Genomic DNA, 20,905 nt, shown 5'->3' with positions numbered 1-20,905 from the left:
AAAAATTAGGAAAATAAGGTAAGCAATGTAAGCATTACTTTTCCGTTGATCATGGTCAGTAGTAAACAGAGCTTGATCGTGTAAAATCCAGAGTTGAAATCATTAAGGCCATCCACCTGCCTTTCGATATAGGTAATGTCTTTCTGATTTTGTAACTTCTTTTGTCTCTTTTTTTCACCTAAAGCGGATGGGATGACAAAATCGTGTCGACGTCGGCAGTGGATTTTCCCAGATAGTGTCATCTAAAATTGTAGAGCCTATATGTGAGAAGTGCCTCCGATGCAATTTAAATTCTTTATCAAAAGTTTAGAGATAAATGTAATTAACCAAGAGAAAGTGGAGACTTCAGTCGTTACCTGTAGCGCATTTGTTACCTGCTGCTTTTTAATCAAACTAAGAGATACAAGGGAACTCATGACTAGGAATTTATCTGAAGCATCCACTTGTTGCCACATTTGCTTATATTGAGAGTGGCCCGAACTTCCATCAAAACCGTACTTAGAGATTAATCTGTAGTTCACCACACATTTTAATTCTTGAGAGGTGGAAGTGGTGGCTAAGCAGGCTATTGTTCCCAATATGGTGTGGTTCAGTGGTGCTTGAAGATTTACTTCGCACATGGTCTCAGTTATTTTAATTCCTTCGTTATAAGCTGCCTTTTTTGCTATCGCTATTCTATCATAACTGGGATACAATTCGTGTCCATGGCTCAGAGCTGTCCTACGAAAAGACCGATGTTGACACTTGGTCAAATCAGAGGCAATCATCAATGACAGTGCCTCTTCCACTGTCATCTCAGGGTGGACCTTTTCACTCGTCCTCCACTTTGAAAGAACTCTCTTAGCCCGAGTAGGGGTCGTAGTTGTTATTTCTGCAATTAGGTGAGCTGCTGCAGTGTCTCCCCTCTCTCTCAAACTCACAGATGCCGCGAGAGCAAGCTCAGCAGTAGTAGCAGTAGTTTTTAAAGTTTGAATTTTCTTCTGCGTGATCTAACACATTAGGTGCGACATCTTTTTGGCCGCCCTGGAATGCCTGGCAAATATAATATGAATTTTGTAGCATGAAGCTACAGGGGGAATTTTATTTAGTCAATCCATTTGAGAGGAATAGATTTTTACAAAAATACAATACTCAACCGGCTGTCGTTGAAGTATCGGGAAAGTGATGCATGACAAATTCTGGAAATGTTATAGTCAGCGAGCCAACTTTCGTATCGACACAAAAATCATTCATTATATCGAGAACTCTCTACCCATTTCTTAAGGTATGGCCATAGAATGCGTTTTGTCAGGAAGTCATTGAGAAATTTCAGAGCATCAGGGCCTTGTCTTAAATTCAGCCTCCGCGATAAATAATGGAGCAAATATTTTTTACCGAGTGAATGATTTTTTTACCAATCCCAAAATTATTTTGTAGATATCAAGTCATGTAATAATGTGAGGTGGCATTTTCAATGGAATGGCGGATGGAGCCTATGTAAAATTTAGAAATAATAAATTTGTCGAACCTATCCTAATCCAATGCCCTAATGCGTACACGGGGAGGAACGTATGGTAAACGTGTAAAGACATGGTAATCTGTATGTCAAAGTAGAACTGAGGGTATGATGCACATTTTAATAAAGCTAGAAGTTCCCATGGAAATACCTCCGTTAAGACGGCCAAGGGCTCCGCTCCAGGGTGTTATAAAACGATCGTTTTCGAAATTAGAATCCTGAGGGTCAGGGATCGGTGATTGAAGAAGGTATAAGGGTCTCAGCTGGTATCTTTCTGGTAGGTCTTTTTGTATGAGTCCCAGGAAAACAACTCACTTTGTCGAGGTTTGAACGCTTTTAATAGAAGTATGGTCTTCGATCGTATCCAAAGATAACGAAATGAACTTCGATGAAACGTGCAAGTACATCGCATGAAAAACCTCCACTGTCTTCACCATAGACCATTTGAGAATCGGTGTCTTGAAGCAAAACATAAAAACGGTGAATGTTGAGCGTTAAAACCCATACAGCTTCAATAACCTTACCGCGGCGCGGCTAATCCAACTCCCGACGCGCGGAGAAGAACCCTGCCGCGCGATCGAAAAATCAATGTAATTTCCGGCGACGCAAACTTATTTCAAAGAAAACTGCATAAAGACCTCAAGAAATCTTCAAACAATGCTCTCATATAAGTTACTCTGCACGACCTTGCCGAAAACCTATTTGAAATTCTACCTAAATGTAAAACTTCGTCGAAAAACAGTATCCGCCATTTTTTTTACTGCACGGTAAGAATTTATGGGCTGTATTCTTTAAGATTACGGAAAATTAAAGAAAAAACACCATGCTAACAGATTATGTGGTTTTTTATTCGGCAAGAATCCACCCGTAACTTCACCATTCACTTACTTTGGAAGATTTTCAGAGAAAATTGAAGACGGGCGTTTTTATGGAAATTTGCTCACGTTTGAGCCTCTGTATCTCAGTAACGGGTAGGACCTATGTCAAATGAAGTACATATCAATAAATGTCAATCATTTTTGAGTATACCTGCGAAGTTTCAAGTTTATAACTCAAAAAAAGCCATTTTGTAATTTTGTCCGGCTTTTTCCGATTTCCGCCCACTGTGCCGCGGGCCGGATAGAAAATTTGCCGATGGCTGAAGTATTCGACACCAACGTCTACTGAAGTATCCGGTGGCGAATTTCTTATTCACGAGCAGTTGAAGGCGACTTTGACGTGCAATACAGCGCTGCAATGCTCCTTGCGGCGTCTCAAAGAGTTAAACGAGCGAGAATCGCGCGCTACTTGAAACGAGTGCGCGGGCCGGATCCAGCCCGCGGGCCGTATTTTGGAGACCCCTGGTCTAAGCTGTGAAGTGTGATATTTCTTTCGGTCAGACTTCCTTAGAAATTCCAGTGGAATATGCACAGCGGAGAGCGGTCCATTTGGAAGTGGAGTGCGTTCCCTTTGGGAATTGTGCTAAAAAAACTCCGTATGTAAATACTTTTCCGATAGCGGAATGCGTGTCTGCGGATCAAAGGGCGGAGGAATCGAAGCAAGTGATGCTAATGGCTTTCTCCGGACAAGCAGCAACCAACCTGATCGCACACACTCTAACCAACATCTCTGAGAATACGGGGAAGTTGATACCGAAATGAGCTGGCCAAAAATGAGTTTTTTTCACTTTCAATTTTGGAATAAACGAATATGTTTTCTAGCTATAGAACAGTGAACACGTTTATGAACTTATTTCATTTCTAAGTTAATTTTTAGAGCAGGAGACGTCAGTCAAGTTATGATAAAATTATCTTATTTTTTCCTATTTTTGAGAAAATTGACGGAAGTATTTTGTTGTAGCTTCGTTGCATTAGAGTTTTTACGCAACAAAGATTTTTATGGAGACGAGAAATTAAAAACTTTGCTTACGGTCTTCATTCGAAAAGTGTTTTTCATTAATGTTTTCAATGGGATGAGTGGTCCAGAGTAGATTTCCGAAGTTAAATCAAATTCGGATGAAATTGCCAATAGATTATTCTGTCATTGTGTTAAAATATCCTATAAATATCTTATAGTTGGTAAGCAATTATTAATCGATAATCCTATTAGAGTTTAAATCCTTTTCAATGAATTCCGGAATACCTAAATTACCCGCTTCTCAGTAATGTTTAGAGCTGTATCCACTGGAACTCAAGTTAATGGTAAGGTTCTCTCAGTTTTATGCCTAAAACAGCTAAACTGTACGTAAACCTTTATCCATGGCATCACATGCCACGAAATATTCACAAAGTTTTAATGCATAAGATATTGTGAAAAACACACCAGAAAAGTGTCTACGATTGCCACAACACATGACCTTTTCAATAAGCTCCTGCTAACAACAGATTTTTTTTCTTGTTCTCGCGGGGTTTAACCTTGAGGTAAAAAAAACACCGGAGGAGATGACAAATCTTATAGTGCCAGAATAAAATAATTGGGAATATGAGGAGTGTTCATCTTCTGACTCAGACGCGGAATTAAAGCGGAGAACGCCTCCTTTTTTGTGTAATTAACAATTTAAATATTTGTTAATGCTATTTTATATATTTATCCGTTTCAATGACAAAAATTTCAAGTTTAAAGGCCTAATACCAATTTAATTATCATCATTATCATCATCACCTTACGCGCTGCCATTTTATAGTTTTAACGTTGCTAACAAGAGAAGAAATTCTATCTTTCCCCAGATATTCCGGTATCAAAATTTCAACTTGTCCCTGGCAACTATGCTTCCCGCATTAATTTCCTTTATTTTTATTAGAGTGTTTGTACGTTTTTGCGAAGTTGCCTCTAAAAAATTCAAACCTAAATTAGGCTCAATTCCGAGTCTGAGAATAGTGAGGTACTTTTAAACTGCTATATTAACTATTAAAATTTGCAAAATTAATGATGATCGAAAATTCCTGGAGTATACTGTAGGTCATATAATGCAAAAAGCTTTTTGCCAACGTTTTAGTTTATTTTAAAACCTTCCTCAGGGCTATGAATGAAAAAATGAGAGTAAAACGACAATAAAATACAATAATATACGATATTGATACATAAATGAAGGTTGCAAAACAGCTTTTATTTCAATAAAAATACAATCATCATTAATTACAATAAAAAACTAATGATGCGCTGAAATACCAGGCAGCCATATTCTCAGAGCTATGATGTCATATTTTTCTATGTGTTTTCAGGCATACCTTGTTCATTAGGGTGAGCTCCTCTACAGCGTGGACTGAGTGTAGAAAGAAGCCATGGAATGGCTTTTGGACTAGGTTCAACGTGTGTATCATATATATCTTTTAATTCATTCATTTCTCGGTTACACTGAAGAAAAATCTCTCTCTCGACTTTCCTACCTTAAACTACCTACTAGTATTTCTAGCTCTTTGGTTCTCGCTTTTGCATTTTTTTTGCAGATTTATGTCGATATTAATTAATAGTTAATATAGTTAATAGGGGCACTTAAACAGTGATGATCATTGTAATATTACGACTTTATTCGTGAAAACGAAGTCACTAACAAGTGTAAGTAACAGTACCAATACTAATTATTAAAAAAGGGAAAAACCGGAAAATTAATTTTCATTAAAAAGTTATAATTTGGGTATTCAAAATGATTGTAATTTAATGCCAAACACAGCGGTGCAAATATTTTCAAAATTCGATGTGAAAAAACTCATTATTACGTATCATTTAAATTAAGATCGTCATTTGAAATAATGGTACTAATATCGATAGTTACCTGGCACAGAGGCTCAGCGAGGGGAGTTTTGGGGAATAAACCCCCCGCCAGAGCTCAATGAAATTTTTAAGTTTAATCTATTTTACTTAATTGGATTAATTTTACTTATCGAATAGTGTAATTATTAATAAAATATCTCTCAGAATGCCGTAAAACTCACCATTTTGATCCATTTATCTTTATTTTTTCTGGCGGAGGGCCCCCGCGCCTCCCGCTTACCCTGGCGGGTATGTCACTCCCCCCAGGCCCTCAGTATTAGTTGCGCCTGAAACCCCCCCTAGCCTTTATTCCTAGCTGCGCCCCTGACCTGGCACTTTTACTTTAGTTAGCCTTCCAGTAGTGCTTAAAAACTTTTGACGAATTAGTGCTGCAAACACTATTATTTTATTCACTTTGACCTAATATCTGATAAGGTTTCCCGTCGATTGCTACTTATGATGAATGAGGCTACTCAACAAAAACCTCCAGTGAAATATTAAAACTTCGTTCCGTGGCATGTAGGTATAGTCCAACATAATCAGCATGGTATATTAAATATGAGTTTTTACACAAATTAAGCAACAATTACTGCTGTTAATCGAAAGTAGGCAATGGTATTTATGATACACTTAATCTAATCAACTGCATTACAATCGTAATCCTCCCGGGCGCAAATACTCTATTGTTATTGGCCTACTAAACGATATTTTTGGCTGAATCATCCTAAATAAGTGTCTTAAAATCTTTAAAATATACAAATTGTAAAAAATTCATCAATTAATCTATGCTTAACCCTCGCCACCTGTTACTAAAAAAATTACGTCCTACCTACTTGGGGTCTTTTTTGACCCCATCGTGGATATTATTTTTTTTAATGAAAAATAATACTCCAATGACTTATATTAATGAGTATTTTATTTGAACACATAACAGGTCAATTAACAGAAAAATCCCACTCCAATATATACATTGGATAATTTACAAAAAATTAAAAATATTACAATTTTTAGAATTGAATGAGGACACAATAGAACTACATATTTAAGTACATAGTTTGATTATCTGAATGCATATTTTTAAAAGTTAACATTTGCACTGTAATTTTAAAACTTTGTTATTACAATTTACAAAGAAATTGTAATAAAAATAAAATATTTTAACAAATTCTGATGACTCAAAATATTTGTGGCAAATTTTAATCTGAATCTTCATCTCCACTACCATTACTGTCACATTGCATACAGATGCTTCTCTTTTGAACATGATTACTACACACATATCTATTGCAAATATTACAATGAGTACTGGTTTTTTTGTCACTCTTACGTGGGCATATGCAACATCTACCACGCTTATTTTTGGACATAATTTCGATTTCATTTTCTGGCAGAATGTTGCCAATCCCAGCATTTTTTATGGCAGTCTGAATTCTTTTTGTTTGGCAACCGGTTTTTCCTATTCGACGATGAATTTCAGGCGTTATCAATTCTTTTGCTAATTCTAAAAGGAACCGCCGCCTAGAATTTTTTCCGCGGAAAGAGGGGTATTTTCTCAAATACATTTGATATGCATTTATACCTGCAAGGTCCACGATATCAAAGAAGATAGTCAATGGCCATCGTCTAGTCCCTCTTTTTACAGAATACTGTCGAGCCATTTGATCCACAGTCATCATCATCAGTGATTACTATCCTTAGACAGGTTTCCACTGGACTTCTCTCCATCTTTCTCTATCCTGAGCATCCTCCTTTAGGTCTTTGTATTTTCTTCCTCTTCTTATATCATCCAACATTCCCATCCTCCTTCTTCCTCTTCCTCTCTTTCCTTCTATCTTCCCTTCTATTATTCTCCGTTCCAAACAATTCCTTCTTAATATATGCCCTAACCAACTTGCCTTCCTCTTATGAATCATATGTATTAATTTTCTTTCCTCGCCTATTCTTCTTAGAACTTCCTCATTCTTCACTCTGTCAGTCCACTTCACTTTCAACATTCGTCTCCATACCCACATTTCAAAACTTTCTAAATATCTCTCCTCCTTTATTTTAACAGTCCATGATTCACATCCGTACAACACTACACTCCACACAAAACATTTCATAAACCTCTTCCTCATCTCTATTGGAATTCTAAGTATCTAAGAATTGGAATTCACAGTATTCACACCAAATTTTGTTGAGTTGTAATAGAGAATTACTTCTGGTTTTTTCTTTTCAGAGGAACATATTTCAAATGCCTTATGTTGAGTAGACAATAATACCACTGATTTTCCTTTGCTGGGGACATAAGAAGTCAAAAGTGTGTTATGGGAAAATGCAAAATTTGAGGAATTAATCTCCCTGTTTTTTGATGGGAGCATTATTGGTGGCAATTCCCTGCGATTTTTTCGCATTGTACCCACGAGTGTTAGGGATAATTTTAATAAATCTTGCCCAAGATCAAAACTTGTAAAAAAATTATCTGTGGTGATGTTTCGACCAGACCCACTCAAGTGACTCACCAGATCCATTACTACCCGCTTCCCTTGCTGTATTTCACGCATATCTCCATGTTTACCTGCGTAGATTTGCAAATTTACAATGTACATATTTTCGCAATCCACAGCCATCCAAATTTTAATGCCGTATTTTCCTGGTTTCGAGGGAATATATACTTTAAAAGCACACCTTCCTCTAAAAGTACATAAATGTTCATCAACAGTGATATTCGGACCCGGAATGAATGAACTTTTACATGCACTAGAAAATAAGTTCATCATTTCTGACACAGCTTCTGCCTTGTTTTTTGTTTCCCTTTTGCGTGCTTCCCGAGTTTCTTTATTATCAAATCTTAAACAGCTTAGAATATTTTCAAAGCGACTTCTTGACATAGTTGCTTTAAAAATTGGAAATCCAAATTCATCTGACCAAAATTCGTTCAAAGGTTTTCCTCGCCCTTTCTGAACACCGTATGTGATACACAGGCCAAGAAAAGCTAAAAACTCAATGGAATCGAGGTTCTTCCATTTGCGTAAGCTTTTCCTATCCTTGATTTGATTTGCCCGTTGATTAGTGTATTGACAAATATTTTTAACCATTAAATCAGTTATAAAGCATCGAAAAAATTCAGATTTTTCCACACACTGAATATGTCCTGGGAAACCTGCGTCCTGCCTGATAATATTCCTGGAGAGTATTTTTCCAGGCGTCTTTGGCTCCACAGTATCCCATTTTATTTTTTCATATTTACTCACCATGAACCGTGAATCGTCTTTGACATATTCATCTTGTATTTCCTCATCCTCCTCTTGGTCTTCTATTTCCACCTCCATGTTGTCTTCCTCTGCTTCACTTCCATCACTCTCATTTGGAATGTCTTCTTCATCTGAGCCAAATAAATCGGTAAGAGCTTCGTTCTCGCTGTATCCAGGAGCAAATTTGACTCTATAGGCTGCCATAATTAGGAATTATTCCTGTATAACCTAATCCTACATTCGACAAGAGGAGATATGCATAAGAATACACCCTAATAAGTAGGAGTTGCAATTACATCGCACTTGACAAATAAAACAACACTAACCATTCAACAAATGCATATGCCGTTGACAAAGTGATTTTTTTTGCTTTGCTCTTAAATCCACTAGATGCAATATTTAAAACACATCGATTCCTTCAAAACCCTCACAAAAATATTGTGATTATTTCCTCACGGGAGCTGAAAAAAAGGAAAGTGGAACTACGAGAGGCTTCAAAAACTTCATATAACCTAGTAAATATATGAATCAGAACAATTTCCCGTAAAGGAAATAAAATTAGTAATGAAGTAGTTGGTAGGTAGTACTATGGTTTACAAAGAAACACTTACCGGTCCGCTAATAATTCGAATGTGGGAGATACTCTTGAGCCGGATACAAAGGTTAGCTATGACTTCTGCAGTCGACGGAGGCGTGACCACAAGTGACGATTCTCACTGTATATGCCGAGCTCATATCAGAGGCCGAATACTACTACTAATTGTAAGTAAGTCAAGATACGAGTGGAGAGAACAATTGAGAGAGATTGCTGGTGACAAAGAAAGCACACTGTTGATGAAGAATCAGCTCTGCGAAGATAACAGTTAGATTCAAAGTTGCAGAGCAATGAGGGCTTCTACAATCATCAGAGGAGCGACCACAAGTTATCTCTCTGTATCAGCTGAGCTTATTTCAGTGGACGAATATTACGACGCCCGGAGAAAACATTGACTAGGCCTAGCTGATTACAAAGAAAACACCCTGATGGCGAAGAATTAGCTCTGCGCTGATAATATTTGGGTTGGAAGCTGCAGAGCAAGCTGAAAACGTAGTTTGCTAGCAATCACTTGGTATTATTCAGCTGTTTTTATGAGATGGGGTGAGGTGAACATGATTGACTGCTTATGAGTTAGTCTCCAAGTTCAATCATTTGACACTGCTGGTATGGAATAGATTTTGCTTTTGGTTAGCTAATCCTCTATTCATTTCCCTAAGTGGTAATAAAGCTTTTTCAATACGACGGTGTATATTACCATTATATCAAATTCGGTATCACATGCGAAGGAAATACATCCAAAAAATCCATGGCGATCTTCTACGATGTTCTTCCCTTCTAATAATTTTAACATTCAATATGTTACTCATTTTATGATTAAAATGCTAATATTTATTCCTTACATGACAGAGTCATCAAAAAAGCAAACATTTGTTCAATTATTTATGAAAGACGATGATAATTCACCTCCAGGTGTTGAATCACGATCGGGGAGATTTTAGTTCCACATGCCCTACCTGGGGTCAGAATTGACCCCAACCCAGAAATTATTTTTTTTTAGGATTCTTGATGCAAATGCTTTGAAAATGAAAAATGGAATTGATGTAAACTTGTTTTATAGGAGCATTCCTAAAATAATATGAATTAAACTGTAAAAGTTATAAAGTTATTCACATTTTTCTATGAGCTGGGGTCAAAAAAGACCCCAGGTAGGTAGGGAGGGTTAAGACTATAGCAATTTTTGACCGGCTTTTCCTCAAACTGAATCTTAAGGATAGCCTTGAACTCTTTCAGCGATTTCTTTTTACATTGTTTTACGCTTGTAAAACGACGGATCTTCCAGATTCTCGATATTTTAGAAACAGGAAAAAATCACTCGGAGCCATGTGTGGCGAATGTGGAGACTATTGTATTGTTCCAGTGCTGTACTAGGGGACTGCATAGAAGGGGGTCCAATTCAATCCCATAGAAGGCTGACGTCTGTTGCCACTTCGGTCGCATTTTAATCGGTTTTCAAAAATTTCCGCGGTGCGGCGATGATTGCAATGCGATCCACTTTTATCTAATATTTGGAAGCATAATGTTTGACATTGCGAGGAACAGCATTCGAGAGTTATGAATTTGGTAGAGCACATCATCATGTGCATACATTTCGGTTAATTCACCTAGTTATACCTTATTTACCCGTTCAACTGGGATCAATTTGTCCGTCAGCGACGCGAGTGGCAACTTTTGAGACTTATTGAGCGTTGGTTGACAACATATTTAGAGGTCGACTTGAGGATCCTCTTTTGTAATGTTCGTGGTACTGTATACGGCCAAAAACTTACGATGATGCAATGAAGTAGGAGCCGAAAATCGCCGAGCTTAGAATAACAGGTCCAATCTCAGCGGCTGCCACACAAAAAGTAAACCATGAATAGGGCCGAAAATTTTTTCATACTTTGGGGGCATGCATAGCAACAAAAAAAATTAAGATAAAGCATAGCAACATAAAAAATTCACGATCGGGCTCTCCAAACTCGCGAGAAATGTGAAAATTTACCTCCCGTTATTTTCTGAACACACCTTGTACGACTTTTGTAAATATGCGGAGAAAATTTTGTGATTGACACCATCGCATTTACGTGTTCTGGTCTTCAGGAAGTAAATTTTAATTAAATGCATCGGCCAGGGCACACCTTTCCGTGGCATAGTGACCCAATTTGAATAAACCTCATTGCTAGTCTTAATGCATTTAATTATATGTTCATCTTGAGTCATAAAGTAGCCTCTTTTTCCGATAAAAAATTAAAAGTAAAGGGCCTAGCTGGTTAAGATGGTGGAAAGTGCCCCCAGATATTTTGAAAAATAATAAATATACACTTGAAGGGCAAAACAAATTTTGTGTTTCCCCAAAGTTTCAGGCCACAACGATTGAAATTTACCCCAAAAAAATTGAATCACGATTTTTCATTTTTTAATCATATCTCCAGTTTTTATTGTTACAAATAGTTTTGTTGATTTTAAAATGCATATGCTATAATGTTCTACCATCATGATTTTTTTATGCAAATTTGAAAAGTTCAAAATTAAATTAAAATTTTTTAGGAAACAGTAGACACGCCAAAAATATATGTTGTTGCCCCTACATCGAAGTATAATCCTAATTTTTTCAGATTTAAAAATTGTTGAAACATGGTCAAAAATACGAATAACTGCTTTGCGCCATTTGCATCTATGTATTCCACGAGGATATTTGATTTGATTGTTGGGAGAAGCGATTGTTGATCAGTTAGTTGTATTATTAATTAAGAATATCTATTAACAAAAAATATCTATCGCGCTATGAATAACCGTAATTAATGTTCATAACCAGACTGTTAATTTCTTCAAGCTTTGAGAATGCAACGTCTGACGCAAATGATTTTTTTCATATCTGCTCTAATTAATTACCCATGACTTGATCGCCAGAGTTTGATCCAATTTCCGAATTACTGCGAGATTATGACTTTTATAATATTCGGGGAACAGTTTTCGAAGGAGCGATAACACTTCATCATTGTTGATGCCAACAATAAGATTTCTCTGATGCTTACTTTCTCAATTGGTGCCTGTTAAACACAAAAGACGAGTCGCGTGCGGCACCGAGAAAGAGAATTTATTAGGATAAAACGCTTAATGATGGGCTGGTTTTACATGAATGTAGCGCTGCATAGAACAGTATAAATGCGTGTAATTGAAAAGGTTAGTTCAACTCAGAAGAAATAAGTGGGTCTGTCGAAGGATGACGTCCTTTGACACCTCGTATTCGCGGAGACAGAAAGGGTCCCAGAGACACCACATTAGGAAGGAGCATTGGTGGCATTGAAGCTGGAGAAATGTGTAATTATCGTGTTCCTAAGGAACCAGGCAGCTGCCCTATGACACATGGAGGCGAGTAAAAGGGCATCTCATTTCCGAGTTGAGGAACGCGAAGGGACAATGACTAACAGGGTTATTTCCAAAAAGAAAGAGAATCTTAAAGGGCCGTCGTTTTAGAAGCGTATAACAATATAAAAAGATTAAAAATAAGTGACACGCTGCATACACCCGTATGTCACTTATTTTTAATCACCATGAGCCGCGAAAACTTCAATCAAGAAATATGAAAAGAAATCGCTGAAAGAGGTGGAGGATATCCTAAAGATGGGGTTTGAGAAAAATCTGGCCATTTTTTTTTTCAAAATATCTGGGGGCACTTTTCATCATCTTAACTTGCTAGACCATTTCAAAATCCTCGACAGAACTTCAAGTCCTACGGATGGCAAACGTATCAACTTCCTCACGTCACCTTCAAAGGGCCAAGGGATTCAAAACGTGCTTGCATTATTTTAGGAGTATTTTCAGAGATATTAAATATTTACCTACACCTGTTGGACCTGATTGCCATCCAAGGGAAAAATATTTCGTATTTTAACATAACTCTTTAGTGCTCTCGTAATTCCTATCCACGAGGCTAGAAATAATCCGTCTATTTAGTCGACCTTACATCATGGAACGGTGACCTATGTATCGTACCCCTCTGTGAACAATTTGGCTTTTGTGGCTCAACATCGTTTGGCGGGCTAGTAGTACTTTCAATTTTCTTCGTTGGAGCATTCAATTGATTGGCTCTGGCGAAGTGAAAGGAAAATTTCTCGAAAACCAAGATGAGTTGTAATTGCATTCATGAGATCGACTCGGTGGCTTGCCTAGAATGGAAGAGGATGAACGGTGGAGAAAACAGCGACAGCAAAAACAGTCGGGAGTTTTTATCGACGCGTACATTGAAAGCAGAGCAGAGCGCCCTTTGGATGGACCTTTGAAGGTGAAATGAGGAAGTGGACACGTTTGCCACCCATAGGACTAGAAAGGAAATTCTCACGAGGGTTTGAAATAAATATTCGTCGCCATATACTTGATTGAGCACTTCATGTGCATTAATAACGCACTATGATCCTGTAAAATAGCAATCCATTACATTTAATCCACATAAATATATTAGAAAGAGTTAACATTCCTTTTATCGAGTGTATCCCCGGTAGCCAAATTGTATTTAAATATGCACATGTAGACGTATTAGACAGTCGTTACATAGAGATTATTTGGAAAATATTGCTCTTGATAAAATAATTCCCGACTTTTTTCCTCAATGAAGACCTATTGGCCCTCTTTAGCATTTGGATTTCAAGCAGGTGTATCTCGTCCTTTTTTCCATTGAGCAACACATCCGATCTAGAAAATTCGACAAGTATATTGATACAGGTGAGTTCAGTAGCCTTTTTAAAACTAAGGAAATAATTTACAGTGGTTGAATATAGATAATAAAATGTATTAATTTAATTATAACGGACTCTTCTTACACTAAGTTGTTAATTAAATAAATCAGCCTCATTCACAAGCACTAAAAAGCATTAAAAGAAAATGCACCGGTTTATTGTCAACAGGATGAAAAAATTGTTCAAACTCTTTACGGCAACTGAAGGCTCCTCTTCATCGACCAAAGTTATTTGAGGAAGTGAAGAGTTCTATTTTGGCGTTTCTCTCTTTTAAGTAGACTGGTTCGCGGGGTAAGTGATCCTGAAATGCCTGTGATCATTTCTCCCTTATATGAACTGGTTATCTTCCTGCAATTGTTTCTTAGTTACTTACGGAAAAATATAATAATTAAGAAGTTAATGATATAAATAAATTATCGCAGTGAAGTCGCCATTGCTTTGAAATCAATCATACTCACCCGGCGCTTAAACAGGAAGGTTGTCTTGGATTGGTACGGGTAGGGCTCATCTCACACAAAGCCAAAGGAGGGTGCAATTGAGCAAATCAGGGCTGGCGGGGCGGGGTTCCTTTGCAGTCAGTGGGAACGCCATGCAGAAAATGGAGAAATGTTGTGCAGCTGTTTCATCCAGATTTGAACCCGGCACCCTTTGGTATGCAGCAGCGCTCTGCTTACTAGGGCAACCTTTTGAACTTCAGTTAGCTACATTAAACTTCAGATGAATAGGGAATCGTAAGAATAATATTATGAAGCCGAAGCATTGGCTGTAGTAAGAATTTTGTTTAATCCTCATAGTTATGAATGATAAATATTCCTTGTAAAAGGTGTCATTAATCAATCTGTGAGTTAATTTTTTTTAAAGGATCATAGTTATCTTAAAAAAATATATATTACGTAAAATTTCTCATTTTTTATCATGATTTACATCAAAACATCTGTGATAACCAAAGCAACTATGTGGAGATTTTGATTAATACCACTACTATATCTTCAATACGATTTCAAGTTTATAAAATATCAAGCGTAGTTATTAGGTGGCTTAAACTCCTGCAGCAATCACAAAACACAAAAATTCCGTGGCATTCATAATTGAGTGAAGATTTGAGCGGGAAAAACCTCAAGGGGGACGGGAAGTGAACGAGGGTAGGTGCGGGGAAGAACTAACTAGTGAGAGAAGATGAGCGCGAGAGATTGCCATGAGTGCAGGGTACCAATCCGAGAATTGCACAGCTATCGTGCTGCCAGGGTATAAGATCATTCGGCCGTTAAAAAAAAACAGCCAATTGGTGACGACCTTAGAGACCGGATGAATAAAGTAGAACGAGGCACCGCCTTAAGAAACGTATATGGTGGGTTTTGTCTACACCAGGTGAACGAATCGATATCGATAAGTTTTAAATGACTTATTGAGAACGCAACATGAGTTCGTTAATATTTTGTTGATGCATGCATTAAATTGCAGAGAAAATCAACTTTGCATACCTCTGCCACCTTTACCTGGCTGCTTTCACACTCTGATTTACATCTTCTGCGTACACTAGGCTTTAAAATGGGATTCCAATTCGCTGTAATGATCATGGAACGTATGTTTTCGTTTTATCTCCGTTTTTGCTCTCTCAATGACATTTGAATTACTAGATGAAGCATGAATATCCTTGGGACTCAGATTTTCTTCTTTGTTATTTTGTAAGTATTGATGCATCAACTTCCGATGGAATGGATACCATCCTAAGTACTCCGCGGATAAATATTACATCTTCTATGTTTTTGTTGACATCATATAAATTGGAATGTAGAAAACCCACACCTCTTATATCAACTTAGCGTCATTGCGAAGAAGATATACCTACATGGGCAATGCCGGGAGACAAAATAACATTTCTACTAGACTCTATTCTATCTAATGCAGAGGTTTAGAAACCAGAGAAAGGACTGCAAAAGCTACCCGGGGGCAGATATCGACAGTGATCATAATCTAGTCATGATGAAATGCCATATGAAATTCAAGGAATTAAAGAAATCAATGAAGAACGCAACGTAATTAGAGAAACTAAAGGAGCCAAAAAATCAACAGTCCTTTCAAGAAGTAGCGGAGAAAAAGATAGTGTTACTTAGGTCAAATTGAGAAATAAGTGGAGCATAGCTGGAAAATTAATCAAAAGTGGGCTTCAGGGGGCCACTAGTAAAGTTCCAGGGAGAAAAAAATGTGTGAAGAAAAAGCCATGGATCACGGATGAAGTCTTAGACCTCATTGAAGAACGAAGAAAGTATACGGATCCGAATACTGAGGAAGGATAGGCTTGCTACAAGAGAATAAGGAACAAGATTTGTCGCAAAGCAAGGGAAGGTAGAGAAGTGTGGATGATGAACATATGCGAGAACGTGCAAAATAACCTTGTACAAAGGAAAATGGAAACAGCGTATTGAATAGTAAGGAACCATTTCAAGGAACGGAGTGCAAGATGTAATACCATAAATGCGAAATGTACTCAACAGGAGATTTACCTAGTGACTTCGAGAGGAACATCATCATATCTACACCCAAAAAGAGGAGACCAGATAAGTGCGAATATTCTAGGACTATAAGCCTTATGACACATCGCGTCGAAGATACTGACAAGAATCATTTACAGGATAATAGAAAGAAGAGCAGGAGAATTCCTGATTGAGGACCAATTTGGATTTAGGAAAAGTAAGGGCACAGGAGAAGAAATTTTGACTCCTAGGCTTCCTAAAAAGAAGAGAATGGAGGAGAAAAAACCGACTTTCATAGCATTAGTCGATTTAGAGAAGGTATGTGATAACGTGGAATGGAATTAAATGCTTAGAATTTTGAAAGAAATCAGAGTGCCCTGCAATGATCGTAGAATTGTTCACAGTTTGTATAAAAACCAAGTAGCTGTGATAAAATGTGGACCCAATTGTGCAGAAGCAAGAATAGGAAAAGGAGAGAGAGAAGGGTGTGCTCTGACTCACGTAATTTTTATGTTTACATCGAGAAAGCCATCAATGAAATCAAGGAAAGTGATTTTGGTTTCAATATCAACGGAGAAAAGATTAGTACCTATGCTGCGATTGGCTGACGACGTAGCAGTCATAGCCGAGACAGAGTGGGTTTTCAAGACAACTTTGACAAATATGAAACAAGGACAATGGCCAGATATCAGCTTAAAATCAAGAAAGAGAAGACTATGATATTACTATGCAGCAAAAAGAGGAAGCTGGGACAAACACTAACCTAGGAAAGCCTAAGCTTGAAGAGGTGTAACCGTTTTATTACCTGGGAAACCGAAATACCAATAATGGAAGAAGCAAGGAAGAAATAGTCAGAAGAGTAGCGCAGGCGAAGAGGGCTTTTTACGGAAAGAAGAATCTTTCTACAGCTGAGAATACAAGCATAGAAGTAAGGATGCAATTCATCAGATGCTACATGTGGAGCATGTTTCTCTATGGAAGCAATGCTTGGAGGTTCACAGCAGCAGAAAAGTCCAGAATAGAAGCACTCTAAATGTGGTGCTAACGAAGAATGATGAAGATGAAATGGATCAACGGTGCAAACATTGAGAGTTCTAAGGAGAGTGGGAGAGAAGAGAAGTGTTTGAAAAACCTGAAGGAAAAGACGCGACAAGTTAGTTGGCCACATTATGAGACATGATGGACTGATGAAAGCAATCGTAGATGGACAGGTGGAAGGGAATAAGGGCATCGGATGACCTTGAATGAGTTATATAGGACATATAAAGGTTTATAGAGGATGTGAAAATAGAAAAAATGCGTCGCTATGAAAAGCGTAGCGCATAGGAGGGAGGAATGGAGAGCTACGTCAAACCAATCTTAGGATTGTTGACTAATTATGATGAGTGTCAACCTTAATAAATGCGTAATTTTTATTTTCCTTTTTATGACATTTTGAAATGTTAATGACGTTCTGAGGGGACCCGTGCCGACATTGCTCTGCGACTCAATTATAATAATTTAAAATATTAGAGATGGCTGAGGTGAAATTTTAAAATATTTAATAATGTGAAATGTGAAATGCAAACCGTGACTCCTGGAAATGCGAAGGAGATGGCTTATAATAATCCTGGAAGCAATAATCCTGCTAGAGGAAAGAACGGGGTTGGGTTGAAAATGAAATGAAGGTACCTGAAGGCAAGGCACACTCCATATAAGCAACACCATCGAAAATATTGTGAAAAAAGATTATTAGCATTGATTTTAAAAGAAGAAGGATATGCTTAGAATGTAACCTACTTATTTTCAAAGGTTTTAATATAGAAACACTTCATAGTTTACAAGTTAATGTTTGCTAAATCCAATTGACGTGGTGTTGGTCTCCATTTCCGGCTACTGATATTCAAGTCGAGTGATCTTCATAAGTGGAGGGTCGATATTGTGAACATTTCAAACGCTCTCTCCCAACTCCAAAATGACACTTCGTGCCGATATCAGTCGTTTTAAATAATCGTAAAATGTGCCAAAATGGTATTTCATTCATCAGAAGTTGATCAAGCGATCTTGCACCAACGTACTCGGAGGTTGGGAAACGATCGCACGAGGCCATTCAAAAATCCCGCCTCTGGTGGTGGTCGACACAAAACACCCATTCCCCGCAGTGGAATGGAGCTCCCCTTTTGACGCTCGGCTGCGTTGATAGGCATTGCGATCCTTCACGGCTCCACCCAATCGCGCTAAGTCGCGTCCGCTCTTCGGCCAGTTCACTCTTTGCCTCACTGCGAGCCGTGTCGGGTGTGCGCCGAGACCTCGCCTCTCATTGCATCACCTCGCCTCGCATTGCATCACCTCGCGTCGCATCGCATCGCCTCGCCCATCGCGGCCCGCGTCCGGCCGCGGGGGACCGCTGTCTAGCCAGCGTTCGGCGCGCTCCACTACGCTGCCTGGGATGCTGAAGGCCCTGACTGATCGGCTGCAGAGGACTGTGGGTGGGCAGGGGAGGAAGTGGGCTCCGGGGAGGTTGAATGCGACCCGCATGGGGCGGACGGCGCGGGCCGCGTGGGGAGCGGTCGAGAGGGGCCTCGCCTCCGAGGCCCTGGCTGCTTTCCCCGCCAGCCCCTTCCTGCCGGAGTATTTCCGCGTTCCAAACCTAAGGTGATACACTCTTGATCCTTTCATCAAGTTGAAAACCCGTTTATTCCCTTCAATGAAAGCATTTTGCATCCGATTTGGTTCTCAGGGGTGCGGCATCCACGGATATAATCTCACACTCTGTCTCATGTAGAAACATGTGCAGCATTCGTTAAGATAATTACATGAGTAGAGAGAGTTCCCTCTTTGGCCTCTTATGATATATCTTCAATTGTTCTTGAAGTATTATGGATTAATAAAAGAACTCATACAAGATCAACGTTTCCGACAATTATTCTAGTATTTTCAAGATTTTCGTGCAATGAGTTGTTTCACGTACAGTTGTTTTGAGTTGTTTTACAGATACCCGCAGTCCAATTCTGAAAACAATTAATTAAGAACAATTCTGAAAAATAAGTAAAATATGCAGCACGTAAACAACTTTGTAAACGATTTCATAGTTCAAATCTTCTAAAAATCTTTCTTTTTTCAACGGTGTTGATTTAGCATGAGTACAATGAATGTATTTTCATCGCTGTTCCGTCCAGTCCTCTAACCTGATAGTTTCCAAGAGAATAAACTTCCTGACCTCCTTTTATTTATTCAGCACTTAAATGTCATACTTCAGTTGCAATCAACGCACATTTGTCACATGGAAAAAGGCTATCATTATCACTGCAACTTCAATAACATGGCTATTAGTGTCACAGTGACTTTGCGTAGTTAGTTTTGTAATTTTCTCATGAGTTTAGAAAAGGAATTGATGAAAGTTCAAAGCAAGGACCTTTGCCCAGATGATCCAATATTGCTCTTCGAAATCCTGGTCGGTGAAGTCATTTGTGCCTTCCATCATGAGCAAGGTCTGGGACAGTGAATGGATTTGAGATGGCTGCTGCACATACGGCCAAAATTGCAAAAATCCTAACTACAACCACAGCCTTTGAGATTGGGAAGAACATCTGTGCCATCGAATGCACTTTTTTGTTTTAGCAGGGACTTTGTTTAATTTGAAGTGATTTTTCTATAAATATATGATTCAATTTTATTGGGTTGTGTTGCGAGCAATACCATGACGTTCTTGGAGAGTCAAAACTTCCTCCATGGCTGTCAGCACGGTAAGGTAGATCATGCAAAACACTCCGGCGCTCTTTCTTCATGTCGTTCTTAAATTCGGTGAATCGAAAAGATAAGTCAACGTATTGTTTCTCGATCATTTAAGAAAGCTTTCGACTCGGTACCTTATGAAAAAGTTTCATGCAAATTATAGTCATGCGGGTCAACAAAACACTGGTAACCTGGATACGCGATTTTTTAAATGATCGTATGCAAAATGTAGTTATTGAAGGAATTAGATCTAGTGTAGTGAAAGTGACATCGGGTGTCCCTCGAGGAGGTGCAATAGGCCGCCTTTCCTTCATTATATACTAATATGTTCATTATATGGGCTGGATAAAACTGCGTAATGTGATTTTAACCCTGGAAAGCTGATCCCAGTAGGAACCGAAATAAAAAAATGATGTTTAGGTCGATAACGTACTTTTTTTAAACTGTAGAAACTTTAAGCCAAACGCTACGATTTGTTGCCGGATACCTTGGATGCCTCGCGAACTCCGGCAGGCAAAGATTTCGAAGTCATGCATTGTCTAGAGCGTCCGGCAACCAATTGACAAACTCGCAGCCAATGAGTTCACCAAAATATATTTCTCCGCTGTCGACCAACTGACGAGTGATTCAATCGCTATTCTTCCAAATCGGTTATATTAGTAAAAGGCAAAGTTCAACCTCAGAAGTGACCATTCATCAGTAGCCTCCCACGGTTTAACAAAGGACCAAAATTGCATTCAGAATTAGTTTATCACTTGTAATACTTATTTTGTTACAATAATTCTTGATGGGTCTGTGGGGGCGGGCTTTGAAATGGCAGAGCCTCCGTCGTTTGTTGCTGCTATTTGCGCACCGCGAGCGTCACGATTGGTTTCATTATATAAGTCCCTTATCCTTTTTTGATCGGTATTTGTCCGTGCGGAATGTTTTTACAGCACCATTTACAC

The 20,905-nt window shown here is 38.4% G+C and overlaps 1 protein-coding gene and 1 long non-coding RNA gene across 2 annotated transcripts in view; one reads left to right on the top strand and one right to left on the bottom strand.

Moving 5' to 3' along the window:
* LOC124171939 (espin) overlaps positions 1-20,905 on the top strand; it is a 445,604-nt gene that overhangs the window by 104,464 nt on the left and 320,235 nt on the right. The gene's annotated exons all lie outside the window — the stretch shown is intronic.
* LOC124171941 lies at positions 8,460-9,262 on the bottom strand. The gene is made up of 3 exons (XR_006868019.1): positions 9,069-9,262; positions 8,784-8,918; positions 8,460-8,691 (listed from the first exon to the last, which is right to left on the bottom strand). It is a non-coding gene; the product is annotated as an uncharacterized LOC124171941 (long non-coding RNA).

This window comes from Ischnura elegans, chromosome X (genome assembly GCF_921293095.1).
Source record: "Ischnura elegans chromosome X, ioIscEleg1.1, whole genome shotgun sequence".
Classification (NCBI taxonomy): domain Eukaryota; kingdom Metazoa; phylum Arthropoda; class Insecta; order Odonata; family Coenagrionidae; genus Ischnura; species Ischnura elegans.
This window is presented reverse-complemented; position numbering and strand designations above follow the sequence as displayed.